Consider the following 19,498-nt stretch of genomic DNA (forward strand, 5'->3'; position numbering starts at 1 on the left):
ACTGATTTTAAAAAATTTCACAATGCATTTAAATGATCTCATTGTAAAGTATCACATTTCATGGTCGTATCTACACGAAACAATCTCACATTTAACCATAAAAATATTCTCATTCATTCAACATTTTCATTTTCATTCGCATTCCAAGATGCCATATCAGAATTGTCACTTTTATCTTCTGTATAAGTACATACATATGTGAGAAGATTCAATGAAATTTATTTACCTTTGGGGAAGGTAACTTAATGATGTTTAAGTTTAGGAGGTAAATGATGTACCTGGAGTTGTGTTGCTTTGATTATGTGACATGACACAGTAGTGTGGTTGCTGGTGATGTCTATGGTGAGAATTGATGACAAGTTACGCTTAGAGCGACAATTAACGTCTTGATGACCAGTGTTACACTAATGTAACATCAAAACCATCAGGTGTATCGCTAAAAATTCAATGGCACATTAAAGTGACATTAAACATGTAGTATAATGTGTCGCGCTGCATGAAGTGTAAGAGACAATACTCTAGAGCTAGTTATAGCAGTTCAATCATGACAGATATAACGACTAGTATGACTAAGAATAACAAGTGACAATTAATGCGACTTTTGACGTTTAGTGATGACTAGTTTTGACCAGTGCGTCACCAAAATATTCAAAGGTGTCTCTAGAAGTCCAATGACACATCAAATTGGCATTAAACATGTGGTTTACTGTGTTGCGCTCCATGTTGCTTAAGAAACATGATATGACTGATCAACTATGACAAAAATGACGACTAGCATGACTAGGGACATCAACTGACAATTAATGCGACTTGTGACGTCTAGTGACGACTATAACAGACTAGTGTTACACTAATGTGACGTCAAAAATTTCAATATTGTCGCTTGAAATCCAATGACACATCAGAATCACATCAAACATGTGGTTTACTGTGTCGCGCTCCATATAGCTTGAGAAGCAACATTCTAGATCTGTGACAGTTCAACCATGTCAGAAATCACATTATCTGATTCAAGTCATTTGCAAACGATACCTTTTCAAGTTCTGTAATTTGTTCTAATCCAACAAAAATCATGAAAATCTCAAAAACTGCCACTTAAACAATCACGACTGATGCGTGACTCACAAAACATTAAGAAAATTAGTTTCTAACACAAATATAAGCACCGAAACTATTCTATTTGATTGATTTTTCATGCCGGAAATGTCATTTTGATTTATATCTACCGATATTTTTATAGTCCTCGACAAGCTTTTTTGGTTTCCTTCATTTCCTCGTCAAAAAAGAAAGCTTTTGACAAATTTTACCTTCGCTGTGGATTATTATTTTGTTGATTATGAGCATAGAACACGATTTTGTTCTGTTTTTTTTTCAGGGAACGAAACTCATTAAAAATTCCATTAAGCAACATGAACAATTTTCATCATCACACTTTCAGCCTCGACTAAGCGAATAAGCCAGATGCTTTGATTGGCATGAAATTATCTACAAATTAGCCTCGTAAACTTAACTAATCGAAGTAAAAATTTTTTTCATGCAAATTTTTCTTATGTTACTTCTTATTATTTTTCATCACCTGTTTATTCAAGACACGAACGGCTGTAGAAAATAATATTCGTTTTTTTTAGTGCTATATACATACATACACTTAAAAATAAATATATATTTTACGCGTACATGCAAAAAAAGAAAAGAAAAATAAAATTTTATTTCGTGCTTGTGGCTTATCAGATTACATACTCGACATTTGATTGCACTATAATAACAATAATAATTGCGACCTTGAATATTACCATGTTGTGTTCTGCTTTCTTAGCATATATTTTTGGTTTGTTTGTCTGAAATGTTGCTGATGCTGTCTGTTGGTCTGTTGGGACTTTGATCGTGTTTGGAATATGCTTGGAAGAAGAATGTGAAGATATAAAGTGTTGAAACTTTTATGAGAGGTTTTGTTATGTTCGAGGTTGAGAAAGTTACTGTTGAAGATTTCATATTTGTGCTTAGCTTGAATATTAAGTCATTGGAATCTCAGAGAATGTTGAAATTAGCAGTTTAAGCTACCAAACTCTAAATACTTCTTGGTCTCTATGTCATTGGTTAGGCCAGACATGCCTGATGATTTGGCCTTTGTCTGGACATAGCCAGGTAATGGTGATAGCCAGGCAAGTCTATATGAAATCATGATACAACTAGTTATCTCACCAAAGAAACCTATCCGACAACTCTGCTCTAGAACGTTCAAAAGTGATCATCCAACTTGGTCACAAGGGTTTCCTGATTTACAAGAACAATATCAGGCATCAGAATCAAAAGGAACTAGACCAGCAAAAAACGGCTAATTGATCAAAAATCCTGCACAAGATCAACGTGACTCAGACTTGGTGCCAGATATGATTTGAGTCAAACATCGATTTGAGAGAGAGTCACGCCTATGTGGGGTCAGACTTTAGACCGATTAACCGGCTATAATTGTTCGGGGAAGTTAACATTTTTTCCATATACCACGTACTCGAATTCCAAAATCTCTACATCAATATGGTGCCATGCATGAATAAGCTATAAAACATCACAAATTTCTATAACATCGCCTTATGCTTCTCATCATATAGTTATGTATATCACAACTTACGCTAGTTTCAATTTCATAATAATCTGAAAACAAGCAATGACGTGAAGATATTAAAATACCATTTAACCAACCACGACATAATGAGATTTTTTTTCACATCCATTCAGTCATATTATTATTATTTTTAATACATTTTCCGCTTCCTCATACAAACGAATTTCATCAGAATGGCAAATTATTCAATGTTATTGCTTTATTTCATACTCATTGCATTTCTTTTATTGAAAAAAATTCCAATTATTGTGCCATGAAATTTCGTAGAATGCTTGAAGTCAAAAAGCACAATTTTTCATGCTTTTTCCATTCTTTAACACATGGAATCAGCTAATGAATTTTTTAAAGCAAATAATGGCGTGCGGTTCCGACTTCAGTTTGTTTTCGTTCGCGCAATTTTTCAAGCTTTCACAGCTCGTTCAGTTGCCACTGCTATTCCACGTCATCATCGTGTATTTCATTACATACACATCCGAGCGATGCAAATGATGAAGGCTCTGTCACCGAGTTCTCTTACACCATATCAATACCAACTGAAAGCCGCCTTTGTGAAGGCCAAATAGGATCCATATGGATGCCAAATAGGAGCAAAATGAGGTCCATATGGAGGCCAAATGGGGGTCCATATGGGGGCCAAATGGGAGTCCATATGGAGGCCACATGAGAGTTCATATGGAGGCCAAATAGAGGTTCATAGTGAGGTCAAATTGGGAACCATATGGAGGCCAAATGAGGGTATATATGGAGGCTATATGGGGGGTTTATATGGATGTCAAATGGGGGTCCATGTGGAGGCCAAATGGGGGTCCATGTGGAGGCCAAATGGGAGTCTATATGGAGGCCAAATGAGAGTCTATATGGAAGCCAAATGAGAGTTCATAGGGAGGCCAAATAAGGGTTTATATGGAGGTTAAATGGGGGTATATATGGATGCCAAATAGAGGTCCATATGGAGGCCAAATAGGCATGTAGACCAATTTGGCATTGATAACAGAGGTTTAGAGGAGTCTTCTTAACTTGTGTCACTCGGGACATAATAATAATATCAAGGGATTCTTTGATGAGCAAGCAGGAAGCATAAAAAATGGATTGTTAGAAAAACGTATAAATTAAACATTACTAAACATTTGTATGTGCCATAAAACAAGCAAATGCGGTTAAAAAGGAAATGCTAAAATGATTTTCAGTTTCTTTTTTATGCTTCATTAAAGGTTTGATTGTGCTGTGTAGAATATTATACATTTGTGTATGCGCCAAAAGTATTGTGGACTCGAAAATCGGATGGAAAATATTTACTTGATTATTTATTTGATGATGATTAGACGCTTCAAGCTTTTTTTATGGAGGTTGAGTTTGGTTGCGGTTTTGGAACGACGAAGTTTTGATGAAGTAGTTTTGAGAATGCTTTAATGGAAGCTTGAAGTGTTTAAAGATTTTAATTATATTTAAGAAGGTTTTTGAGAAAATTATGAAGCTGAAGTGTAAGTTGCATATTTTTATAGTGCTGTATGTAGCAGTGCCTTAGCGAACACGTTATGCTGTTCGTGATAGTTCTATGACGCTACCTAGCTCCTTCAGCACACAAAATCCACCGAAAAATTCCCAACAATCCTCAAAATCTTCCCAACCTGAACATCCCCAACTCCCTCTCACCTGTCCATTCCTGCCACTTATTTACAACATTTTTATTTTTATATATTTTCTTCCTCTATTTCCTTCCTTGTAATAAATATGAAATGTTTGTATTGTTTTGTGTATATGAAGGAATATCATAATTAAAGCATTGCTACATCGTTGTTGTGCCATCAACAGCACAGCAGGAAAGCATAGACATGAATTAATAATGAACTCTTTATGCTTACTTTCTATTTATGGTAGTTTTTTTTGTTGTTCCTTTATGAATTGTTATTTCCTTCTCAATTTTACCTATTTAATTTTTATGTTGGACTTTAATGTTCTTTTGTGCTTGTAGTTTTGCTGCTGAATGGTTAATGTTTGGGGGATAATTGCAAGGAAGTTTGAATTAATTGTTTTATATTGATTTGAGATTTGGACACGGTTCCAACGGTGCGATTTGAAAATAAATGAAGCTAAGAGCTGGATGCTGGTGAATTTCATGATCGTGCTTCACTAGACATCTATAGATCCAGTTTTAGACGTTAACAGAGAGAAGCCATGGACAACAGATGATCTGTCCTTCCAGTGAAGAAAGTTAGCATCCTTATTCCTTCAAATGCTGAACATCAAACATTGATAAAATTCTTATAAATTTCAAGAAAAATGCATCCTAAATTTAATTACATTTTAAGCACAAATCTACCTTCCCACATCTTTCAACAGTTAAATTCTCATCTAGTCTTTCTTCTATTTTTATCATTCAGATATTTCTAACGTTGGTCAAGCGCAGGTCGACTTTCTTAACATTAAAATACAGCACGAATCCATTTTCATTTTCACTTCAAAAATTGCCATCTGGCCCCATGGTGTAGTGGTTAGCACTTCAGACTCTGAATCTGACGACCCGAGTTCAAATCTCGGTGGGACCTAAACTTTTTTTTTAATTCATTTTTTTTCTTTTTTTGAATCCAAAAAGCAATTTTGTAATTCTCTGTCTGATAATCATAGATTCACATCACTTGATGATATCAAAGAGTGTTCTGGATATCCAGAAAAAGAATGCAGAGATTATATGCAAATAAATTCGATACTGTAGATTAATTAAAATTGTTGTCAACAACGTTGATTGACATTTGGACTTAATTAAACCTCACCTACTGTAAAAGGACTTTACAGCTCTTAGTCTTTGTTGTAGTTCCCATTAAGTACAAGTAGAACGAGTAGAAAATTTATTCTAAATTGCTATTTATATGCACATAACATGGAAAGTAGCTTTTAAAGGAGGAATAAATTTTTGTGCTTATCATCCTTCTCATTCTTAGTACTTTTTTTTGAAATTGAATCTATTTGACTTGAATGTTGTTGTGTGTTGGGGAAGTTCCTCTTGAAATATTACACATTACAATGTACTTTCAAGCAGCAACCAGCAACAACAAAGAAATGTTTTCATTTTTTTGGGTCATGAACAATAGATTTGCCATGGATTTTATGAGAATTTTCAACATTCTATGTTGGTAAATAATGGTATGTGTGGATATACCAAAAAGGAGAATATATATATTGTGGATGAAACATTTCAATGTGGTATTATGGCTAATGTACTACATGACTGATCGAAATAGTATTTTTCTTGGAAAATTTGTTCAATATTATGAAGCTTGGTTGGTTATTGATGAAGATTTAAAGCTTTGTTTTGGGGAAATTGATTGTAATGTTGAAGTGGAAGTTGATAGACATTAGGAAATTTTTGGTGAATTTTTGTAAGAATATCTGGGAGTAATTGAGTTGATTTGAGACACTGTTGCTGATTTTGAGGTATGTTACCCTTTGAGGCGTTGCCAGAGAAAGGGAATTTGGAGACTCGAAGCTCAAACCTTTATCAAACTTAGCACCAAATTGGTTGCCATTTTTTGGACAAAATTATACTCTTTGAATGAATTTTTGAGACCAAAATTGAGACCAATACCGTAATCCATTACACCCTACCCACCTTAACCACTTACACCTCTACTCCCTATTCCATCTCCCTAAATTTACAATCCATACGAATAATATAATCTCAAATCCTATCAAATCTCCATCTTAAGCAGTGTTGTCTAAACTGTGAAACTGAAATTCTTTGGACATTTCATGAACTACATGCCGTGTGTGATTTCGGTTGTGTTTTTCCACCAAGGTCTTCCGTGGCAGTACTCATCATTGATCCATTGCAGAGGTGAGCAATCTATGTTCTGTCTAATTTTTTTGAAAATTTCGTGAATACTATAAGCCTCAACCATGCCATGTACGGTTTTGATTATGGCTAATCACCAAGTTGTACCGTGGCACACAGTTTGGACAGCACTGGTCTAAAGTAGCTCATGAGATTACTGTGTGAACAACGATGTAGAAGTGCTTAGAATTAGAAACTGGCAGAAGTTATATAAAGTCAGATCCAGCTTTCGACGAAATCTAAATGAGGCAATGAGCCCTCGTGCGCCTTGGTCGAGGAAGTAAGACTTACTACATTCTATGAAATTTCATTTTTATTGATTTATTTTCAACAGACACTATTTTCCTTAATATTAAAAATTGGCAAGCTTTCGGCAGCGATAGTGCCAACACCAAACACCATCAAAGGGACGTCATGAATCACAATTGATCTGAATGACCGACGATGTACATAATTAAGCATTAATTAAATTAATTACAAAAAATTTACATCAAAAGCTCTCATTTTAATTAAATTTCATCATTTATAAAAGCTCTTCCGTACTTAATTTTTCATATTAAAAAAAGTTCAAAAGCCCACACATTCAGGAATCATCACACGAAACAACTCAACTTTAATTTTTAATTTTTTATCATTTGCACTTTTAAGTGCATCCAAAAAGTGATAGACATAATTAAAAAGTTTCAATTTGAGAGTTTTCTCGCAATAAAAGCTATGTGGGAATGCATGCAATGCTTTAAATTGCTTTAATTAATTCACTCATTCATGAAAATTAAATTAGATGAGAGGAAAAATAATAATTTTTTCATAATGTTTGCTAATTTTCCTCGCCGGGATTTCTTACTCATTTTCACTCCGTCTACACAATTATTTCCATGTTGATACGCTTTATAATGCAGAGATTATAATTTATAAATTTGGAACTAAACTTTATGTGTTTAATTTGATTATAATTTCCCAAATAACACAAGTTTGTTAATCGATCCAAAGCCCTGCATCAGGTTGGCGTGACTCTGGAATGGTTCTTACTTATTTACTTATTTCCTTAGTTTGGACTTACTTTCTTGGCTGGGGAGTACAAGGGCCCATTGCCGCGAGTAGGGAATATCTAAAGACAGCTCAAACCATCGAAACCTTTTGCCAGTTCGGGATATTAAAGAATTCAATACAGGTGTTCTTCGGTCTTCATACGTTTGGTTTGGGCATACGATTCTATCATAGCCGAATCAGTCCTTCCATTACTTCTGGCAGATCGGAATGTTAAGAACTTTAGTGTCTTCTTCTTCACATCCAATACATGAATTCTTTGGTCTTGCTTGAGATCTCTTACCATTCAAAAAGTCCGATACTGTGACCCTACATACTGACATTGATCTCTAGACATAAGACGAATCTGATATCTAGTCAAAGTCTCATTGACCTAGGATCAAATTTTACATTGATTAGTGCTAATTTTTCGGATTTTTTTTGCACCAAACACTCTTTAATCCTGAATCAAACACCATCTTGACTTATTTGTCAGTCTTTTTGTAGTCATCATTTTCTTGCTTTACCAATTACATGGAACCAGATCCTTTAAATGTAAGAATATTGAAATTATAATGCTTTTTAGAATGCTCATCCCAAGCTTATCCAACAACATGCCTTAACAGGAAAAGAACATGATTTGGAGTTGGGTTGCTGACTAAGAATTTACTAGATGAGCTTGTACTTGAATGTTTCTCTTTATTCCTCTGCTTTTTGTCTGTTAGGGGTGCTCATCTCTTAGACTTTTATGAGCCATAATATAACATCAGAAGCTGATCAAGCAGTTAATAATACAAGAATTGAGCTTTTATACTACAAAATGAAGCTATTGAGCTGCAAAATACAGTAAATTCCGATTCTAAATCATTTCCTGCACAAATAATAACTCTTCGATTTCTGACCTACTTAAGGTCAATAACTCTATCAGTTCCTCCATAAGATACACGACTAGAATGCTTAAAATTCAAAAATCCGCTACCAAACGTCCCTCCATCGCATACTAAAAAGCTCTCTCTTAGTGATTCTATAATCGAAGCGTGCATAAATCATCAACCAACATTACAGCCATGAAAGACTATCCACTTCTTCCTTTATAAATTTTTAAAATTAACATCAAATCACGATGTAAAGCATGTAATGCATGTAATATCGTAGGAGAAAGAACATCGAGAATCATGTCAATGTGAGCACCTTGCTTAGTTCCTTCCTTACATGACTGGTTGTAACCACGTTTTGCATTCACCGTCCAACATGGTGTCAATTTGTCTACTTGAACAAGCTTGATATTTTGCATAATTTATGTCACTCAAGAACCGTAAAAAAAGCATGATGATAATGAATTTTTAATGCACAATTTAGCAAGCAATTACTCGACATGAAAACGGTTACGATTTGCACAATTTTTTTTATTTTTATACATGATGCATGATTATGTGGGATTGGCATGCGGATGAATAAGAAGAACAAAAAATTGAACTAATTGCGAATTTACACATTTTTATGTGAATCAGGGGATTTAATTGAAAGAAGTGAATATTTAATGCACATATTTAATGCTCGTGAAGGATGGAAAATTGATGCATTTTTGCTTGTGTATTAAATTTTAACCTATAAAATTCAATTATCCAGTTCATGGTTGTACTTTTGTGTGAAGGTATGGAATCAAAATGTATGAAAATTAGAGCTGTGCAAGAATTCTATTTGGGTTGAGGTGAGTCATGTGGTCCGAGCAACACAGTGCTGTGAATTTAGGGTTTCTGACAGCGGTTAACCGTTAACAGCATAACAGCAGTTTTTTACCTGAAAATGCGGTTAACGCAAAACAGCGGTTATAGAAAATTAACCGCTGTTAACAGCATTTTTATCTGTAAAGGCTTTAAATAAGAAAATTTTAACGGAAATTTTGAATTTTAATAAAAAAAAATTTAATTTTTTTCATAAATCTCTCCTTTTTTGTAAGAAAATGTGAGTTTTGGATAAAAATTTTATGCTAGAATTCCTTTGAAAAACTTGAAAGATTTTGGGAAATTTTTTTCAAAATCTCGCCATTGTCGTGGAGTTAAGGGCAATTTTCGTCTTGCTTGCCTTTAAAAAATCAGGAAAATTTCGGTCCAAATTTCTGCGAAGTGAGTGTTCTTAACTTTTGCAAACTTTTGTGCAAAAAAAACAGCATTGCTTTCAAATATATTACAAACGCCTTAATGTTTATGAATTTTCAATAGTCAAAATAATTTTGGAGTTCATCAATCATTAAAAGTTATTCTTTTTCTTTGATTCTGATAAATATCTTTACTTTTGTAGGTTTACGTAACCTAATTCAACCATATGAGCCAAATAAAAAGAAAATATATCAATGAAAAGCTCATTAACAAAGTAAAATTGTGATATTATTAAAAATTCTTAATAACCGCTGTTAACCGCGTTAACAGCTGTTTTGAGTTTTTTCATAACAGCATAACAGCGGTTATGAAAAAACGCGGTTAATCAGAAACCCTATGTGAATTGCATTTTTCGTTGCATTAATTCACGGAGCTGTCAAAGCATCTGCATCTTTTAATAAGATGTCGAACCGGTGTCTCAAACAACACGCTGTGTGACTTACAATCGAATTCTAGACATGCTATTGAAGATTGAAAGGATCCAACTAAACTGAATAAAAGACAACGTCGACCAGTCATGGACAACCTATGAGCCGCCAACAATTTTTGGAAATGATATGAATCTTATGCTAAGACTTTGTATGGAACTCGTTGTAGAACTCGTTGTAGACCGAAGAACTCCTGGAACAAAGCTGTCGATAGAGACAGCAATGCATTTGGTATTGGCAATTGGCAGGCGGAAGCCGGCGATAGAACCAGTTTTAGGCAACATCTAAGGGAAGCCATAGATCACAGTTGATTCGGAAGCCAGCAAATCAATTATGAATCTTATACTTTGGACGGTATTGATCGAGGATTATTAAAAGATGTACCGCCAAAAATAAAAGGTTGTCTAACACTGATGTAGACAAAAAACATACGAGTAATGCTTAATTAGTATTGTTGAGTCTGAGGACAGTCAAATCTATTATTTCGAGTCATATACAGTCGATTCTGTCATTGCAAAAATGCGGCCTCTATAGCCGAGAGATAAAGCTACAGGCCGGATATCTATATCACACTTTTGAGAGCACTGAGTTTGATTCCCATCTCTCAATCATTACATAGAGTACTGCTGTCGAAATAACAAAAAATTACAAAATGGTCACACGACATTGAAAGCTGATTCCACTTATTGATACCCGACAACAATTTACACTAATTTGATAACATTTGATCGGACATGTTCCATTTTTAAGTCTCACTTATCATTATCAAATGACATTGACTTAAATTGACTTTTCTGATAAATTATTGAAAATTTCGTAAATAATTAAATCTTTTTCTGCGAAAAATGATAAGATTATGGACTTACTGACCTAGTGGCATAAATATTTGTTAAAACCTTATTTCTATAAATTCACGAATCCTTAGACTTAATATTTTATTAACAAAAAAATCATTCAATTAAAATGTTTAAAAATATTTTTATTATTTCTTCGTGGCTACTTTTAGCTAGCACAGAGCCTATAAATGAGGTTTTCATAGATCAGCCGATTGGATGTCAAGCTCAAGTGACAAATGGATATGATATTGCATTTGTGAAAGTTGGAACTTACAGTAAGTAGTAAAATCATCAAATTAAATTCATTTAATTCATAATAATTTCAATATAATTAGGAGGATATACCAACGAAGGTAAAGAATATCAAAAGAGCTACTTTTTCCCAAAATACTTTAGAAATGGAATGGCTGAAGCCAAGGCAATTTGTAAAGCATACAATCTAGAACTAACAACATTTGAAACAATAACAGAAACCCTCATGGTCCTCAACATGTGTGAAAATAATGCATACATAAAATCTATAGCTAATCCTAAAAGTTTTTGGATTATAATCGACGCAATGACAACAACACCGAAGTCAGCAACTGAATGGTTCTGGACGAATTCTGGAAATAGAATTCCATTCAACATTCCATGGGCTCCAAATCAGCCAGATTTCAATATTAGTAATGAATATTGTCTTACAATTGGCAAAGATCAATCGACACCAAATTACAGATTTAATGATGCGCCTTGCTTAAATGTCAATTTGTCATTCTTGTGCCAAAATGTTGAATATATGATAACATTGTAAATTTAATTTAATTATGTACCTTAATACTGTAAATTAAGCATAAAATAAAGTTGTTTAAAATACTAATCGGTCATTTTACTCAATGCACTTATCAAAGAGTTCCACTTAAGTGTCTTCTGATTGGCACAAATGTTGGTATTGAATGTCACCACAGCGACTTGAAGGAATTCAGAATCCTGATCAAAACACGATTTTAAAGGCAACCAGAGGCTATTTTTATTGGACACTAAATAACAATTATTTGGATGACATGAATAATTTGTGCCGGTCGGGTTGCTGGCTGTATCACAAATCATGTACAAATTCTCAGTTTTGACATCTAACTGCCATTCCTTCATTACCGTCCTACGCCATGTTGCTCTTGGAGCACCTGGACGCCTTTTCCCTTGTGGATTCCAACCAAGGGCAGTATAGCAAGCTTGTGTATCACCCCCAGCTACCACACTATTCTGTTTTCGAAACAGATGAGCATGCTTTCATGATACAGATACAGGTCGAAAAATATCAGCCTGTTCAACTCGGGTTTATAAAGTAGTTAAGTTTCTCAATCAAATCAATTATTTGATCGTTCAACTATAAAAATGATAATAGATTCCATTCGATGACTTTCCAGCACAAGTAATCGCAAGTGAGTATTTCCTATAAATTGTCAGCATATAGTACATATTTCATAGTTTTATTATATCTTTCCATTAATAATGTACAAAATAATATTAATCTTTGCTTCCTGTGTTCTGTTGCTCAGATCTGAAGCTTTTGGAAATATAGTCGAAGATCAATCCTTAGTGAGACAGATTCAGGCTGCAAATGGACTCGATATTGCATTTGTTAATATTGGAAATTACAGTTAGTATTTTAAATTCGCTTACCTGCTTCTTATAACTGATTAACTGCTTCTATTTAGGGGGATTTACAAACGACGGCAAAGAATACCAGAAAAGTTATTATTTTCCAAAATACTTCAAAACTGGAATGGCTGAAGCAAAATCAATATGCAGTGTATACAATCTAGAACTGGCAACATTTGAAACTATTACTGAGGCTCTAATGGTCCTTAATAAGTGCGAAACCAATGCATACATAAAATCCATAGCTGACCCTAAAAGTTTTTGGATCATTATTGACGCAATAACAACAAAACCAAAATCACCAACTGAATGGTTTTGGACATATTCTGGAAAGAAAGTTGCTTTTAATATACCGTGGGCTCCACAACAACCTGATTTTGCTGCCAATAACGAATTCTGCCTTTCAATAGGAAAAGGTCAATCTACTCCAAATTTTAGATTCAATGACATTCCATGTGTTGACATATTTCCATTTTTGTGTCAGAAATATGATAAGCCTATTGGTCCTTAGTTGTGAATAAAGCTGACCTAAATATTTTCAAATTAAGCTCATTTCTACCATAGCTTTCAAAACCTTAAAACGTCATTAACCCCTTATCGTTTTAATTAAGCTTTACTTTTATCAATTCCAGTTATAAAATCTGTAAATACTTTCAAGTGCCAAAAACATTTTATTTCTTGTTACTTTATCTTTTGTTTATATTCTTATCGGTATGCAGTTTTTTTATTTTGACCTATATATTATAAACAGAGGTTTTAAAAACAACAAGCTTAAGACTTCTTGTGATAAAAGCTCAAAGTCGGTGGTGATGTAATTGATTAAAATCAATTTCAACTAGGGTAAGTTTGGGCTCAAAATCTTCCTTTTTTGAACCAAAATCTTCAATTCTCTTGGTTAAATCGAGAAATATACGTCTTTTCGACTTAGCTTGACTTGGCTCGACTGAGCTCGACTTAGCTTGAATTAACTCAACTCGGCTCGACTCAACTCGACTCAGTTCGACTCATCTCGACTTAGCTTGACATAGCTTGACATAGCTTGACTTAGTCGACTTTGCTTGACTTGGTCGACTTAGCTCGACTTAGTTCGACTCGGCTCAACTCAACTCGACGTCGTTTGCTTTAGTTTTACATAGCTCGACTTAGTCGACTTAGCTCAACTCAGTTCGACTTTGCTTGACTTGGTCGACTTAGCTCGACTTAGTTCGACTCGGCTCAACTCAACTCGACGTCGCTTGCCTTAGTTTTACATAGCTCGACTTAGTTCGACTCGGCTCAACTCAACTCGACGTCGCTTGCCTTAGTTCTACACAGCTCGACTTAGTCGACTTAGCTCAACTCAGTTCGACTTAGCTCGACTTAGCTTGACTTAGCTCAACTTGGCTCAATTTGGCTCAATTTGGCTCGACTTAGTCAACTCAGCTTGACTTAGTTCGATTTAGCTCGATTCAGCTCGACTCATCTCGACTCATCTACTTAGCTCGACTTCGCTTGACTTACCTCGACTCAGCTCGTCATACACATATTATATCATTATAAATCTCCAATCAATCATAGCAAATAACAAAATCTTATCAAAGCATAATAAAATTGACCCACATTTTTTGTGTTCAGAAATCCTAGCCTATATAAACTAGTGAAGTTCAACAATTAACAATCAAAATTAACAAGTTATTTCACGAGAATATACATTTTACAAAAATGTTCAAATTTATTTTAGTTCTTTTAGTTCAATTTACGTTACTGAATTCTAGCACAATAGAGAATCAGTCATTGACACAATTTGCCGATCCAGTAATCGTTGAAAATGTTGCTTTTGTAAGGATTGGAACATATAGTAAGTCAATATTCTGATTTTGGCTTGTGCCTCGTGTAAAATTTGAAGTTATGGAGGGAATTAATTAAGGACCCAGCGTGGCTCTTTTGTTTAGCCTTGGTCGACGTTGCTAGTGCCAGTCAGGCTCTCACATTGGTTCTCTAAGCTTGTGTTTAAAGATAACGGCACACTGAAATTAACAGAGACTCATTTGACTATGTGGTTTGGGTTGCCGGCATCTTGAGGCCGGATCTAGGGTTACGCTAGCTTGGGTACATTGACTGACACAACATAGACTACCTTTACCGAATTTATATCATTACCTATTAATAATCAATTAAATTTTAATATTCTTACAGGAGGATTCACTGATGATGGCTCAGAATATCAAAAGACATATTTCGTCTCGAGATATTCCAAACCACCGTGGGCCGAGTCAAGATCATTTTGCAAATCTTACAATTTAGAATTTTTATCAGTGGAAACTCTAACAGAAGCTCGAGCTTATCTCTCAATGCTTGACAATGATAGCTTTTTGAGAAGCATAGGAAGCCTTTACATATACGTTGATGGAATTGGTTTAACATCGAAATCACCTACAGACTGGTATTGGTCAAAAACAGGACAGAAAATTTCATTTACTCTTCCTTGGCGATCGGGTCAACCAAATAATGGTGGTGGAAGTGAATATTGTCTGACAATATACAGAACTGGTATTGCTGAACGATTTGGTTTTGATGATGCGACTTGTATGGGTAGTGCTTATGTTGGATGTTACAGAGTTGATTTTTTGTTGCCATAAAATTCCTTTAGAAGTAATAAAGTATGTGGAAATAATTATCTCAGATGGAACTGTTAAAGCTTTTTATTGTATAGCTTATAGCCAATCTTATCGACTGTTTAAAATGGTATAAATATGAAATTTATTTATTATTTCATTCAGACAATTACTAACTAAATTTCAGAATACAGTGAAAATTAATAAAATGACGAAATTTTGCTTTTTACACCAACTTATTCTAATAATTTATAGCAGTTCCATCAATGCACAAATTTCAGAGCTATCAACTCCAACAATTAATTCAGCGTCTGTTAGCGACATCATTTTTGCACGGCTTGGAACTTATAGTAAATCAGTTTAAAATTTGATTTCTAATTATTAGTGCTGTAGCTTCATATTTTCAGGAGGATTCACTGATGATGGTTTAGAATATCAAAAGACATATTTTTTCACAAGAGTTTTTAAAGGGTCATTTACGGAATCAAGATACTTTTGTAAATCATATGGTTTAGATCTTATAATACTTGATACTTTAGAAGAAGCACGTGCAGTTCTCACAATGGCTGACAATAACAGCATATTGAGATCGTATACAAGTGTTTGGCTTTACATTGATGCTGTCACATTGACATTAAGAACTCCAACAGAATGGTTTTGGTCTGGTTCGGGAAAGAAAATTTCATATCCAATACCTTGGCGACCAGATGCACCAAATAATCATGGTGGAAGTGAATATTGTTTAACTATTGGTCGATATTTGACAAGTGGAAGGTTTGGATTTGATGATGCAGTTAATCAAGGCGGATGTCCAATATTGTGTCAAATGATTGATTTTATAATACCTAGAAAATAAAATTTATGTACAATTTAAGCTAATTAAGCAATTATTTCATAGTTTAGCTTTGGTCTATGTTGTTAGTTCCAGTCTGGCACACACATTGGTTCTCTTAGCTTGTGTTTAAAAATTGAGGCTTGAAGCCAATGTACCCCGCAATGACCAGAGACTCGTTTGACTCCGTCGTACTATGTGGCTTGGATTGACGGCAGCGATAGGCAGAATTTTGACGAAACCAAAGTCACGATGGCTTTTCTGACTTATTCACGGCATGCCCGAGTGAATAAAAATACGTCAAATCTAGTGGATGGCAAGTTAATGTCTAGCTGATGACTAGTTCTAACGAATTATCTTTATCTTTTGATTTTATAAATCCAGATTAAAATAATGTGATTAGCTTACTAATCTTATCAAACTGGATCAATAGTTAAGGAAAAATCTGACTATATAAGCTCGGAAATGCCCATAAGAAATCATTTGAAATCAAAAAAGCAGTCGAATATAATAAAAAATGTTAAAAATTGTTTTAATTATTTTACTACACTCGTTATTAGTCCGATGTGGATCATTGTCAAAAAATGTTGATCCATTTACTGTGAATGATGTCGCTTTTCATAAATTAGGAACATACAGTATGTTATTAGAATCTAAAATGACCAAATTCAGCATTGAGCTCGAAATCGACTCGGATTTTGTTGGATAAGGTCAGATTGGTGTCAGGCTATCGACTTCAAGCTCTTAAAATTGTGTGACGAAATAGCTTTTCACTTTTAATTATCTATTCCATTTTTTATAGGAGGCTTCTCAGACGAAGGATCTGAGTATCAAAAGTCTTATTACTTCACAAGATATTCATATGGAAATTTTATTGAAGCAAGATCTTTTTGCAGTTCATATGGCTTAGAATTTCTGTCACTAGAAACCTTAGAAGAAGCTCGAGCAGTTTTTACAATGGCTGATAACAATAGCGTTTTAAGGACCTTACCATATACTTGGCTAAATATTGATGCTGTTGCTTTGACAATAAGATCACCAACAGATTGGTATTGGACAAAATCAGGAAAGAAAATTTCATATCCAATGCCATGGCGACCAGGAACACCCGACAATTATCGCGGTAGTGAATATTGTCTAACATTTGGTAAGGGAAGTGTTAATGAAAAATTTGGATTTGACGATGCTACATGTGATGGCGCTAGACTTATACCATGTCAAAGGATTGAATTTTTGATACCTTAATTAAGACTTTTTTTTATAAAAATTGTCATTTTTTGATTCAATAAACTTAAAATCAATAATCTCACATTTTTAATTACTTTCAACTTCTATGCTGTTAGTACCAGTCCGGCTCACACATTACTTTTCTTAGCTTGTGTTTAGAGATGGAGGCTTTGCTAAGCTTTCTCTACTGTTTCGCTTTCGAAACGTGTGACCTATCCAGCCATACTTTCGAATGAGGACTTCTCGATTAGTGTCTTCCTGACCAGCTCTTTGTAGCAGTACTTGGTTTGTCGGTGACTTAGCTGGAAAGTCATTCTTATCCGATTTTATCAAATAAAAACAATTTTTCAGTAAAGCAGTATTATCTTAATGTTTTGTTGTGAGTATTAAGCAACTTGAACTTTACCTACTTTATCAAAAATGTGATATCATCTTGTACATTACTTATTGTACTTGTTCTGGGTTGAGATGTTGCGATGTTAACTTAATTTTGTATCCCTAGTGACACAAATGGGAAGGTTCTGCAAAAGAGCTTTTAAGGCAACGCTTATCCATTGTTACTCGAGCGACACAAATAAAGAAGGAAAATAAGTCCTTATTCTATAAGCAATCTATGGATAGTGCTAATCAATAAATTATTTCTTATCTATTAAGATAATTCTGCCTATATAATACTTCAGAAACTTTCACTCGAAAACAGTAAAAATCAAAACATTAATCAAGTATAACCAAAAATGTTAAAAATAATTTTATTTATTTCAATCTACACGATTTCTGTTGAAAGTGTACCTTGGTCTACAAATATTGATCCCGCATTTGTAAATGAGATTGTATTTCAAAAATTAGGAACATACAGTAAGTTTTTGATAACTGAGTTGATCTTTTAATCGATGAAATATTTGTTCCAAGAACGGCGTGACTGTGAATTGGTACAGGATAAGTAAATCCTGGACCATTATAGAATCACGCCAGCCAGACTTATTTAGGTAATGTCTATAGGAAGCAAATTTCAATATTTTCCCATTAATTATTTGTAGGAGGATTTACAGATGATGGTTCGGAGTATCAAAAATCATATTATGCCTCCAGATATTCGTTTGGAACTTTTGTGGAAGCGAGAACATTCTGTCATTCATATGGATTAGAATTTACATCAATAGATACATTAAACGAAGCTCGAGCCATTTTTACTATGGCTGATAACAATAACATTTTAAAATTGTATACGAGTATTTGGCTTTTTGTCGATGGAGCCACTTTGACACCAAAATCTTTAACAGATTGGTATTGGTCAAATTCTGGAAAGAAAATTGGATATACAATGCCTTGGATTCCTGGAGCACCTAACAATCATGACGGGAAAGAGTATTGCCTGACAGTCGGTAGATATTTGACAGCCGGGAAGTTTGGATTTGATAATGGAAATTGTAATGGAAATAATATGATTTTATGTAACAGACTAGACTTATTTGTACCTTAATAAATAAAAATAAAGTTGAATCTTTGAATTTGCGCTGTTTTTGGTATCTGATCTGTTAAGCTCTAAGCCTATAGCTTTTGAATCAATCAAACGACTTGTTATATTCAAACGACACTTCATTAACATGATGCAACCTTATCAAACAGCAGTAAATCAAAAATTTAGATAACTAACTTAATTATAAGCAAGTACCATAAATTTTATCATTTTTCTACAAAAACGATAAACGTACTCAACAGTTAATACTGCATTTGATATGCTGACCATATAAATTGACAGTTTTTTCAGTCCAAAATATCATTCAGTAACAAACTTTATAGTAGAAAATACATTAAAATGTTCAAAATAATTTTTATTCTTGCTTCATGGCTTCTTATCACCAGCTCCGATCCAATAGGCGAAATCATTCTTGAAGATCAACCAGTAGGATGTCAAGCACAAGTGACGTATGGCTATGACATCGCATTCGAACGAATTGGAACTTTCAGTTAATAGAAATTTAATTTTTATTAAGAAATTTTTATAAATTTAAACTTAATTTAAACAGGAGGAAACACCAATGAAGGCTAGGAGTTCCAAAAGACTTATTTCTTTCCAAAATACTTTAGAAATGGAATAGCTGAAGCCAAGGCAATTTGTAAAGCATACAATCTTGAGCTAACAACATTTGAGACAATAACTGAGGCACTAATGGTCATGAATATGATTGAAAATAATGCATTTATTCAATCAGTTTTAAATCCAACAAACTTTTGGATTCACATTGATGCAATGACAACGACAGCTCCATCATCAACAGAATGGTACTGGACAAATACTGGAA

At 34.1% G+C, this 19,498-nt stretch overlaps 2 long non-coding RNA genes and 1 other non-coding gene across 3 annotated transcripts; all 3 read left to right on the forward strand.

Annotated features, from left to right (window-relative positions):
• Positions 1–5,097: 5,097 nt before the first annotated feature.
• On the forward strand, positions 5,098–5,169 carry TRNAQ-CUG (transfer RNA glutamine (anticodon CUG)). Its single transcript has one exon. It is a non-coding gene; the product is annotated as a tRNA-Gln (tRNA).
• An 11,297-nt stretch (positions 5,170–16,466) lies between these two features.
• LOC139100962 (uncharacterized) lies at positions 16,467–17,272 on the forward strand. Its single transcript, XR_011545494.1, has 2 exons — positions 16,467–16,606; positions 16,771–17,272. It is a non-coding gene; the product is annotated as an uncharacterized lncRNA (long non-coding RNA).
• A 636-nt stretch (positions 17,273–17,908) lies between these two features.
• Positions 17,909–18,703, forward strand: LOC139100992 (uncharacterized). The gene is made up of 2 exons (XR_011545502.1): positions 17,909–18,050; positions 18,233–18,703. It is a non-coding gene; the product is annotated as an uncharacterized lncRNA (long non-coding RNA).
• The last annotated feature ends 795 nt before the right edge of the window (positions 18,704–19,498 follow it).

This window comes from Chironomus tepperi, unplaced genomic scaffold (assembly GCF_022539635.2).
Source record: "Chironomus tepperi strain 1889 unplaced genomic scaffold, CSIRO-AGI_Ctep_v1 contig_73, whole genome shotgun sequence".
NCBI lineage: Eukaryota > Metazoa > Arthropoda > Insecta > Diptera > Chironomidae > Chironomus > Chironomus tepperi.